A 12,388-nucleotide genomic window follows, 5' to 3' on the forward strand; every position below is an offset into this window, starting at 1 on the left:
GACCCGGGTTCGATTCCCAGCATCCCATATGGTCCCCTGAGCACGGCCAGGGGTAATTCTTGAGTGCAGAGCCAGGAGTGACCCCTGAGCGTCGCTGGGTGTGACTCAAAAAACAAAAAAAAAACCAAATGTATAATCTCGAATAGTTACACCAATAGTGCAGAAGATTTTGGTTTTGTTTTATTATTTAATTTTGGGCCACACTCAACAGTGCTCTGTACCTGCTTCTGGATCTGCCTTCAGGGATCACTCCTGGTATTGATGGGGAGACAATAATGGGTGCCAGGGATGGAACCAGTGTAAGCCATGTGCAAGGCAAGGATTCTACCTGCTGTACTATCTCCACAGCTACTTCACAAGAAGATATTTGAATTGTAGCCTTAATATCATCCTTAAAGATGATTTATAAATGGACTTAAGTGATGTTACATAGATACACATTTCAGAAAAAGTCCTTCTAACCACTACTTCACCCACATGAGACCATAAGTCAGGAACAAACAGACCAGACAGCAGAAAGAGAAACAGGAATAAATAATTCAACATTAAAAATACACTAGGGGCTGGAGTGATAGCACAGCGAGTAGGGTGTTTGCCTTGCACGAGGCTGACCCAGGTTCAAATCCCAGCATCCCATATGGTCCCCTGAGCACCTCGAGGAGTAATTCCTGAGTGCAGAGCCAGGAGTAACCCCTGTGCATTGCCGGGTGTGACCCAAAAAGCAAAAAACAAACAGTGTACTGTAAACTATTCCTTTTTAGTGAGTGTTCTAATTCAATTAATTTAAAGACTACCTTCATAGAGCTGGTATGACCAAAGCAACCCAGGTTTTAATTTTTTTCAATAAAAAATATTCTTATTGAATCACCATTAATTGCAAAGTTTCAAAGCTATCATGTCTCCAGCATACAATTTTCCAACAGTCCCATCACCAGTGTCCATTCATTCCCTCCCTCCACCAGTGTCCCCAGTTTCCCTCCTATCCCCCAGCCTGCCTCTATGGCAAGCACTGTTTTCTTTTCCTTTCCTTCTCCCCTGTTTTATGCATTGTTGTTTCCAATACTGTTACTGGCAGGGTAACAACATGCATATCACTTTATCTCACTTAAGGACCTCTATTACTATTGTTGTGATCCATTCCCTGAACTTTCACACTTCCCTCCACCCCCTCCACCAGTGACAATCTTCCTACTAAGGACCAATTCTGCTCTTTGCTGCCCAGGTTGTTAAAGCCTACGATCCTTCTAGACCAAGTATGTAAATTAATATTTATAATTCCATACATGTAAGGGCTGGTCAACACAACTCAAGACGAAGGTCCCCAGAGAATGAAACAAGACCCCACGTACCCAGTTATCATGATCCACGAGGGTCATAAGGCTCTTGCCAGTGCTGACATTCCACATATTAATCATCTTATCTCTGGATCCAGATAGTAAAAAACGCTCCAGGCTGAACACTTCTGTATCAAAACCCATTGCTTTCACAGTGGTAGGCTGTGCACTTTCTAGAGCCCAGGAAATGCATTACACAACATACTGATGTTCCCAAAGCTCAAGCTTGAGCTGCATAGTTGCTACAGCCCAATCACACACTGTATGGTCATGGGAACAGCTTGTTATCAGCATGCCATCCTGATTTAGTCACACCATACATCCCCACTTTGTGAAGCCTTTGATTGTCTTCAGGCAGAAGCCAAGCATGTATATCCCACATCCTTAATGTTGTATCCCATGAGGCAGGCACTATATAACCTCCACTGGGCATGACAACCACTGAAGAAATATTGTGATCATGTCCATAGATGGTTTTAATGCAGAGAGGACTCTGAGAATTCCACACTTTAACGGCAGTATCTGCAGAACAGGAGGACAGCAATTTCCCGCTTTGCTCAAATGAAATATCCTGAACTGGGTCTGTATGACCTTTAAGAGTTTGTTCCAGGGGGCGGAACAATAGCACAGAGGGTAGGGCATTTACCTTGCATGTGCCTGACCCACCTGACCCGTATTCAACCCTTTTTTAAAATTTATTTTTGAATTAGTGAGTCACAGTGAGGATACAGTTACAGATTCACACATTTTTGTTCTTGTTTTTTCCTCATGCAATGTTTAAGAGCCCATCCCTCCTCCAGTGTCCATTCTCCACCACCAATGAACCCAGTATCCCTCCCGTCCCCCCAGTCCCATCCCCCCACCCCACCCCACCTCTGTGGCGGGGCATTCCAATTTGACATCTCTCTTTCCTTTTGGTGTTGTGGTTTAAATAGGGGTATTGAGTGGTCATCCTGTTCAGTCTCTAGTCTACTTTCAGCACGCATCTCCCTTCCCGCGCAGGATCTCCAATCACATATTACTTGGTGTTCCCCTCTCTATCTGGGATGACTTTCCCCCAGCGTGTGAGGCCAGCTTCCAAGCTATGGAGCCAACCTCCTGGTATTATATACTACCATTCTTGGGTATTAGTATCGTACTCTGTTGTTCTGTATTCCACAGATTAATGCAATCTTTCTATGTCTGTCCCCCTCTTTCTGGCTCATTTCACTTAGCATGATACTTTCCATGTTGATCCACTTATATGCAAAGTTCATGACTTCATCCTTTCTAACAGCTGCATAGTATTCCATTGTATAGATGTACCAAAGTTTCTTTAACCAGTCATCTGTTCTCGGGCACTCGGGTTTTTTACAGATTCTGGCTCTTGTAAACAGTGCTGTGATGAACATATAAGTGCAGATGTCACTTCGACTATACTTTTTTGTTTCTCCAGGATATATTCCCAGAAGTGGTATTGCTGGATCAAATGGAAGCTCAATTTCTAAATTTTTGAGAAGCGTCCATATTGTTTTCCAAAGGGGCTGGACCAGTCGGCATTTCCACCAGCAGTGTAGAAGGGTCCCCTTCTCCCCACATCCTCTCAAACAGCGGTTGTTTTTGTTCTTTTGGATGTGTGCCATTCTCTGTGGTGTGAGGTGGTATCTCATGGTTGTTTTGATTTGCATCTCCTTGATGATTAGTGATGCAGAGCATTTTTTCATGTGCCTTTTGGCCATTGGTATCTCTTCCTCGGAAAAGTTTCTGTTCATTTCTTCGGCCCATTTTCTGATGGGGTTGGATGTTTTCTTCTTGTAGAGTTCAACCAGTGCTTTATATACCCTTGATATCAACCCTTTATCAGATGGGTATTGGGTGAATATCCTTTCCCATTCTGTAGATTGCCTTTGAATTCTGGTCACTGTGTCTTTTGCGGTGCAGAAGCTTTTTAGTTTAATGCAGTCCCATCTGTTTATCTCTGTTTCTACTTGATTGCTTAGTTCCGTGTCATCTTTGAAGATACCTTTAGCTTCAATATCGTGAAGGGTTTTGCCGACCTTGTCTTCGAGGTACCTTATGGATTGTGGCCTGATCCTTGCGGCGGCCCTGACCCCTCCCTCTTCGCCAGGTAACTGGGATTGTCCCTCTGAGACCCCGCCCCCTGTCGAAGAGCTCTCCAATCGACCCCCCATCCACGGTCTGGGGCCTGAAGCCCCCAGACCCATCTCGCGCCTCTCAGTCACCTCGCGTATTCAACCCTTGGCATCCCATATGGTCCCCCAGCACCGCCAGGAGTAATTCCTTAGTGCAGACCAGGAGTAACTCCCAGAGAATCACTGGGTGTGACCCAAAAAGCTAAAAAAAGCTTGTTCCAAAGCTCCAGTCTCACAGTCTCATGCTCTAATTGCAGAATCTTCTGAAGCCAAAACCATTGTAGTTAATAAAGGGTGGAATATCATTCTAGTAACAGGGCTCCTGTGGCCATCAAATGCATATTTTACTAAGACAAGGGGATCCCATTCTATCAGAGCTTGTCTCTGTCCAAGGCATACATTTGCTTTCTGTTCTTTTATTTGGTTTAGTTTGAATTCTAAATCCATTACCACCTTCTGTAAACAAATAATGGATGTCCATTTCTTTTCCAAAAGTCGGGCACTTTTGTTATCTGATTCTTGATTCATATCCAATTTAGCTCCTGTTTTAAAATTGGAATATGACTGTTCAAAGCCATTTGAATGAAGGTAATTGGCTATGGCTCTATGGAGTTCTTGTTGTCTTGGGGTCAGTATCATTTTGACCATAGCATTAAGCTCATTAAGCTTATTTGATGTCGTGCTCGTTCCCTTCTTGGGAAAGCAAAATGAATTCAATTCCTAGATATATAAAAGGCCACTGATTGGACTCTAAACATGATAAATTGTTTCTCTCACAAATGAATCCAATCTATAATCAAGAGATACCCAACAAGCCAGGTTCATTTCATAAGAGCTCTGTATCCTAAATCTTAGCAGAGCCTCTTCCCACCTTTGCTTTCACAGAGTAATGGAAAATGGAATATTTAGAGGGAAACGATGGGTGGAAAGAGCACAGTGGGTGGAGCAATGGGCTCAGTTCCTGAGAAGAGAAGAGGCAGTGGAGCACAGATTCCTGAGACTTTACAAGATGGAATATAAGACCTAGTTTCTCTCCTCATGCACACCAGACCACATTCATCCTTCCCTTTCTCACTGCCTAGACTAGACCTGAGGGGCTACTGCTTCTCTACTCCCTCACTATATATCTCTTCGTCCTGACTCCACAGCCACCAAATCACGAAAGCCACTTCTTCCTGGCTCTTCTTATAATACTCCTCTGCACATGTACACAAGAGGCCTCAGTAGACATCTGTACCTTTGTGTTCACAGATGTTTAAGGATTCCTGTCTTCTTCTCAGGATATGTTTATTTCCTTTGTGTCCCCCATCCAGGAAGCGTCACTGGCCTTTGAGGCTCAATCCTGATGTCACCCACATCACCATAGCACCCAAAGATGTGTCAATGTGATATCACTAAACATGTTGCTGTGAGCCCTGCTGCTGTAGTTGCATGTGGATATTCAAGCTGAAAAGGGGCACCCCCTCTCCTCCCACCAGAAGGACTTTGCCCTCTATAGGACAAGAGGCTCTGAAGTCGCGGAGATTTGGTCAAAATATAAATACAGGGGCTGGAGTGATAGCACAGCGGGTAGGGCATTTGCCTTGCACGAGACCAACCTGGGTTCGATTCCCAGCATCCTATATAGTCCCCCGAGCACCACCAGGAGTAATTCCTGAGTTCAGAGTCAGAAGTAACCCCTGAGCATCGCCGAGTGTGACCCGAAGAAGCAAAAAAGAATTGTCTTCCAACCTTTGACTTTGAATCTATGTTGCTCTGACTGTTCAAATGTGTTTCTTGCAGGCAGCAGTGTTCCATTCAATTTTCTAATTCATCCTACCACTCTGTATCTCTTAATTGGTGCATTTAGCCCATTGACATTGAGAGAGATTATTCATATGGAGTTTTGAGCCATCTTTGTACAGGAATTTGGTATATTTGTGGAGCTTGTTATGCCTAAAGTAGTCCATTTAGTTCTTGAAATGATTGAGTTTATGAAGTTCCTGAGTTGTTTATCCGTGAACTTGTGTATAGTTCTTTTAGATCTGAATGAGAATCTGACTGTGAAAAGAATTCTTGGTGAGGCATTCATTTCATTGATTTTTTTTACTATGTCTCACACTTTTTTCGGGCCCTGAGGATTTCACCTGATTTTAAAAAGCTGTAAATCTTTTTTTTAAATTTTTTAAAATTTTATTGAATCACCATGAGATAGTTAGAAGCTTTCATGTTTGGGTTACAATCTCACAATGATCAAACACCCATCCCTCCACCAGTGCACATTCCACACTACCAATATCCCAGGTATACCCCCCTTCCCACCCTCCCCCTGCCTCTATGGCAGACAGTATTCCCCATACTCTCTCTCTCTACTTTTGGGCATTATGGCTTGCAATACAGACACTGAGAGGTCATCATGTGTGGTCCATTATCTACTTTCGGCATGCATCTCCCATCCCAACTGGTTCCTCCAGCCATCATTTTCTTAGTGATCCCTTCTCCATCTGCCTTCTCCCCTCCGCTCATGAAGCAGTCTTCCTCAGCTGTAAATCTTAAGAACACTCATTCCTTTGTATATAATGTCCTTCTTTGGTCTTGCTGCTTCAGCATTATATCTATATGGTTTTCATCATTCTGATTAAAACATCTCTTGGAGTATTTTTATTTGGATTTATTTTCTCTTTCAGGCCTCCTGTATCTGGGTACATGCACTCTTCAACCCTGGGAACTTCTCAGAAATGATGTCTTTTTTTTCAGGTTTAAGTCTCAGTCATATAATGATTAAACCCGCATCCCTTCCCCCCTTGCACATGTTCCACCACCAAGAACCCCAATATACCCCCTTCCCACCCACCACCCACCTAAGTAGCTAATGATCTTCACTTTATTCTCTCTCTATACTTTGAATACATTCAATATTTCAATAAAGAACTCACTATTATTGTTTGCAATGTTCCCCCAACAATCAAGCCTGCTGAAAAGGAATCATTTAGTAATTTCTTTTCATTGCTGAGAATAAAGACTCTATGAGCAGCGGCCGCGCGGTTTTGGATTTCTGATATTTTAGCTCAGTTCACAGTCTAGATGCATTTCTGTAAGAAGCTGCTCTGGGTGCCAAAATGGGTTAGAAGACCTCTGGGATCATAGTCTTTAGGAGCAGAGGGTCTGTTTCGAGTGCCAAAGCTCTGGATCTTATCTGGGAGGAGGGCGTGCCGGTAACGCACCCCCCTCCTCATAATCAAGCCACGTCACAGCAAAATTCTGGTTGGGAGTCTTAGTGGCTCTCGCCACTTGGATGTTGCCGGCGCCACCATTTTCTGCACAGAAAAACAGGGGAGAGAGGGAAAATCCCTCCCCGGGCGGCCCGGGGTTGTAGTACAGCTCACAGTCTAGAACAGCAATGATGTCTTAAGCAATTGCTTCTTCATCAAGATTATCTTCCTCCCACCCTGGGACCCAGATAATTCTTATGTTTTCACTCTTCAATTCAATGTATCATTAGGTTCTTTTGTCATCCATTGTTCTATTTTGAGGCTTTTTTCCCCATCTTCTGCTGTTGTCTGCAGATTATCTGCACCTTTTCTTAGAGCTCACTGCTTCCGTCCTCAGCAGCTGGTCCTTTGCTGCTGAGACCTTCTAGAGAGCTTTTCCTTTCACCTACCAGTCTTTTCAGATCATTCATTTATGTTTGTAGTTTCTCCATTTCTGTTCTCATTGCTTCTTGTGTTTTTGTCTTGTTTTGATTTTGCTTTATGTGTCACGCCCAGTGATGCACAAAAGTTACTCTTGGCTCATGCACTCAGGAATTACTCTCCTGGTGGTCCTCAGTTGACTATATGGGATGCTGGGAATCGAACCCCGGTCAGCCACATGCAAGGCAAATGCCCTACCCGCTGTGCTATCACTCAAGCCCTGGTTCTTGTGTTTTATTGGTGGTGCATTCCGTTGTTTCTTTGATCTCCTTATACATTCCCAGCAATTACTCTCTAAATTCCTTATCAGAGAAGTTATATAGCTCATTATTACTGGTTGAGCCTTCAGGACTAGCATCTTCACTCACTAAGCCTGGTGGTTTCCTGCATTGCTTTACCATTGTAATCTTTGCAGTTTGTAGTTGTTTCTTGTGTGTTGTTGTGTGGTTCGGTGCTTACAGTTAGTCTTTGAATGTTTGTAGTGAGTTATAGAGAGATGAAGTGCATGGTTGTGGGGATTTCTGACCTAGCGGGCACAGTGGCGATCCTGAATATAGAGCAGTTCCCCAGACCTGATGCCACTGAACTTCTTCCTCAGTTTCCAGGGCAGTGCAGCATAGTTATATTGTCATGTTTCTGGCCTTACTGCTCACTGGCTCTGGGATATTGGGAAACATAGCTCTGAGAACACTCCCTCAGAAAGTAAAGATAATGACAATTAAACCACCCTCTGGAGGATTAGCATCTGGTAGTGGTTATGATAATCACAAAGTGTTTCCTCGGCATCTGGCACATGATACGCACTTAATAATAAACTAGCCAATATTGTTATTCTTATTGTTCCTACTAACAAAATAATAGCACTTCAAATCTATCAACCAAAAGGATTTCATGGAAGTACTCATAGTAGAGTAACTTTGATAGGAGATGGTGTTCAGAGAACAGACTGTTGGTATTTTGTTTCAGGTGCCTGGTGGTGCTCAGGACTTACTCCTGGCTCTATGCTCAGGGATCACTCCTGGTGTGCTCAAGGGACCATATGGGTTTCTGGAGATCAAACCTGGGTCAGCCACATGCAAAGCAAGTGTCCTACCTGGTGTACATCTCTCCAGTCCTACAGTATTTCTTGTGGGGGTTGGGAAGGCCACACCTGGTGCTACTCAAGGCTTTAGGGACCACATGGGGTGCTGGGGATCAAACCTGGGTCAGTCACATGCAAAGCAAGTGCCCTACCCAGTGTACCATCTCTCCAGTCCTGCAATATTTCTTGTGGGGTTGGGAAGGCCACACCTGGTGCTACTCAAGGTTTACTTGTGGCTCTTCATTCCTGGCTCTTCACTCAGCGATCACTCATGCAGGCTCAAGGGACCATACGTGGTGCTGGTGAATTGAACTTGTGTTGACCATGCAAAGCAAGCACCCTACCCACTGTACAATTGCTCCAGCCACAGAATACTGGGGCTGTGAATGCATCAAGGTTGTAGTCATGGAACTTTGTTGTGTTGCCAAAGCACAATGAAGAGTTCCAGAGGATGCAACTCAGTGGTAAGAGCTCCTGACTTGAATGCCTAAGGCTTAGGGTTTGATCCCCAGTCTTGCCTACATACCAAGTGCAATCACAGGCACTGCAGGAACAAAATAAAATAAAGTGGAATGAAGGTTAAGGTTTGGAGTTGAGACTGATGTCTGGAACATGAAGGAGTTAAGGGTTTGGAGTTCAGGTGAAGGCATTGTGATGGTGTGTGTGTATACACTAGAATACTACTCAGCTATAAGGAAAGGTGAAATTTTATGTTTTGCTACCTGAGTGAACATGGAGACTGGTGTGTTAAGCTACATAAGTCAGAGGGAGCAGATCAAATGCTGAATGATCTTGCTCATCTGTGGTGCAGCAGGAAAGCAAACAAAGACATAGGTGGTATTGAATAAAGACCAACCCTTGGACTTCCACTATACCACTGAGTTTATCAAGTGCAGAGAGATGAGGGGAAGGAAGAGAAGGCAGAGGTGGACTAGAAGTGACATTGTGAACAGTGGTGGAGGGTAGTTGGTGGCACATTAATGGTGGAATGAATAACTACAGCCAAATCATTGACATTAACACCATTATAACACCATTATAACCATCTTGACTTCATTACAACCACCTTGACAAATTAGAAAAAGGAAACCAAGAGGATATGCTTGGTCGTCCAAATGCTGCTAAATGATCTCTTGGAATGAGGACCCCAAAATTAAGCAGAAAAAAGTTGTGACATGTTCCCATTGGGCGGAGAAGAATAAATGTCAAGATGATAACAAGGAACACCTTGGGGTATCCATGGTCCCTCACTCCTCTTCCTCCAGTTCTCTCTAGCTCACACAAATTGACTTTTCTTTCCAAATGAGGAACTGGGGCCGGGGGAAATTCAGTGTCCTGTTATTTCCCTGTAACACCTTACACCCTTTTCTTAGGCACTTAAGTGCCACCCAGAGCATTTGACTGCATACAAGGAAGTTAAAACATTCTTCTTTCCCAACACCTGTAAAATAAATGTAAAGAGAGAAAAATGTGGACACTGTGGGTGGAGCAATAGTACAGTGGGTAGGGCACTTGCCTTGCATTTGGCCGATCCAGGTTTGATCCCCAGCACCCCATAGAGTCCCCCAAGCACCGCCAAAAGTAATTCTTGAATGCAGAGCCAAGAGTAACCCCTAAACATCGCCAGGTGTGGCCTCCCAAAATCCAGCTCCCCTCCCCACAAAAAGAAAAATGTGGACACATGGCAGGGGCCAAGGCTCAGTAGTACTCACCTTATAACTGGGAAGTCTCGGGTTCCATCCCTGGCACCAGTGGCAGAAAAGAGACATGGATACAAACACTATATATTGCTATCACTAAAGCAGCATGAGATAATATTTATATATTGAACAATCCTCCACCAATTGAAAACGCGAAATAAAAACCACCAGATACTTTTGCTGATACCATACATTTATAGAATTATATTTGTATTTACCACAGTATCATTTTTTTGGTGTGAGGGAAGAGAATTTGGGCCAAACTGGTGATGCTCAGGGCTAACTCCTGGCTCTGTGCTCGGCGGTCACTCCTGGCATTGCTTGGGAAACTATATGCAGTGCTGAGGATTCAGCCTGAGTCAGTAGGATGCAAGGCAAGTGCCATAACCCCTGAACCCCCTCTCTGGCCCCTCAGTATTGTTTTTTCAAATGTGAGTCACACCCAGTGGTGTTCAAGGGAATGCTGAGATGCCAGGATGAATTCTGGGGTTTCCACATGCAGTCTATGCTCCAACCCTTGGTGCTGTCTCTCTGGCATTGTCTCATATCTTATTCCAGAGGTTTATCCCTACCATGTGCCCACTCCTGGAAGCAGTACTTCCTCTTAGCTACTTTGCCAGGATGGTGGTGACACTAAGTGACTTACTGAGACCCATCATGATTCCATTGAAAGCACTTTTGTTTAGGCACTCAGGGATCACTCTGGTGCGGTTTAGGAAACTCTATGGAATGTCAGAGATTAAACCAAGGCCTGCAAGGCACGTGCCTTATCCAATATGTCTCCTCTCCAGGCCCTAGTTTCTGGATTTTCTGTGTGGTTTACAATACCATAACTGTTGGTGTTTGGGGATCAATCCTGTTTGTCTCAGGGGCCATATGGGGGATGCCAGGGATCAAACCTAGGTTGATCATGTGAAAGGCAAACATCCAACCTGCTGTACTATCACTCCAGCCCGATCCTGGATTTTTATGGCTTTTCTTTGATAGGTAAGTCAAACCCTTGCTAATACCTGGCAGCCTAAAGAAAGAGTATCACGGAGGCCCGAGAGATACTACAATGGATAGGGCATTTGTCTTGCATGTGGCATCCAGGTTTGATCCCCAGCACCCCATTGGGTCCCCCAGCCTGCCAGAAGTAATTCTTGAGTTCGGAGCCAGGAATAACCCCTGAACACTGCAGGAATAACCCCTTCCCCCCAAAGAAAGAAAAGGGTGTCAGTGCAAAGGATTTAATGCACTGCAATTTTTTTTTTGCTTTTTTGGGTCACACCCAGCAATGCACAGGGGTCATTCCTGGCTCATGCACTCAGGAATTACCCCTGGCGGTGTTCAGGGGACCATATGGGATGCTGGGATTCGAACCCGGATCGGCTGTGTGCAAGGCAAACGCCCTACCCACTGTGCTATCACTCCAGCCCCTGCTCTGCAAATTTAAATAGAATTCATGCCACTTTTTCCCCCATGACACAGCATGATTTGTTTCATTCTCAGGGCCACAACCTGCAGTGTTCAGGGGCTACTTCTGGCTCTGTTCTTGCAGCTTGCTGCTGTTGGTACTCGAGGGACCATGAGGTGATAAGCTAGAGAGTCTGCACTCAGTCCACTGAACTCTCTCCAGTCCATGTAGGAGTTTCTTCAAAGATCTTTCAACATGTTTTTGGTTAATTTTAGTTTAGGCACCATGGTTTACAATGGGCTGGAGCGATAGCACAGCGGGTAGGGCATTCGCCTTGCCCGCGGCCGACCCGGGTTCGATTCCTCCACCCCTCTTGGAGAGCCCGGCAAGCTACTGAGAGTTATCTTGCCCACACTGCAGAACCTGGCAAGCTATCCGTGGCATATTCGATATGCCAAAAACAGTAACAAGAAGTCTCACAATGGAGACGTTACTGGTGCCCACTCGAGCAAATAGATGAGCAATGGGATGACAGTCACAGTGACAGTGGTTTATAATACTAGTAATGATACTGTTTAATTTCACTACACTCTCCCCAACTGTCCACTTTCCTCCACCATTGTCCTAGTGTCCCCTTCCCAACCCTTCCCGCTGTGCTGTTTCCTACGAAAGACCAGTTCTTGGCTTCTGTTGCTTTGGGACATTTGTTATACCCTGATGGTGTTTCTTTATATCTGAAATATGAGAGGGATCATTCTGTGTCTATCTCTCTCCTTCTGACTAACTTCACTCAGCATGCTACTCTCCAGATCTACTCACATAGCAGCGAGTTGCATTTCATCGTTTCTTCTAGCCAAATATTATTCCATTGTGTATATTTGGTAGTTTCTTTATCCAGGCACTTGGATTGTTTCCGGATTTTGACTATGTGAACTGTACTGCAATCAGCACAGGAATGCCAATGGCTTTTCTGAATAGATTTTTGGTGCTTCTTGGGTTAGATGCCGAGAATGGGAGTTGCTGGGTTATATGGGAACTTAATTCCTATTTCTGAGGAGTGTTGACATTGTTTCC

General features: G+C 44.4%; 1 pseudogene; it reads right to left on the reverse strand.

The window, feature by feature from the left end:
• Nucleotides 1-1,262: 1,262 nt before the first annotated feature.
• On the reverse strand, nucleotides 1,263-4,105 carry LOC101539971 (platelet-activating factor acetylhydrolase IB subunit beta-like; annotated as a pseudogene).
• Nucleotides 4,106-12,388: the final 8,283 nt, after the last annotated feature.

Source organism: Sorex araneus, chromosome X, assembly GCF_027595985.1.
Source record: "Sorex araneus isolate mSorAra2 chromosome X, mSorAra2.pri, whole genome shotgun sequence".
Taxonomy (NCBI): domain Eukaryota; kingdom Metazoa; phylum Chordata; class Mammalia; order Eulipotyphla; family Soricidae; genus Sorex; species Sorex araneus.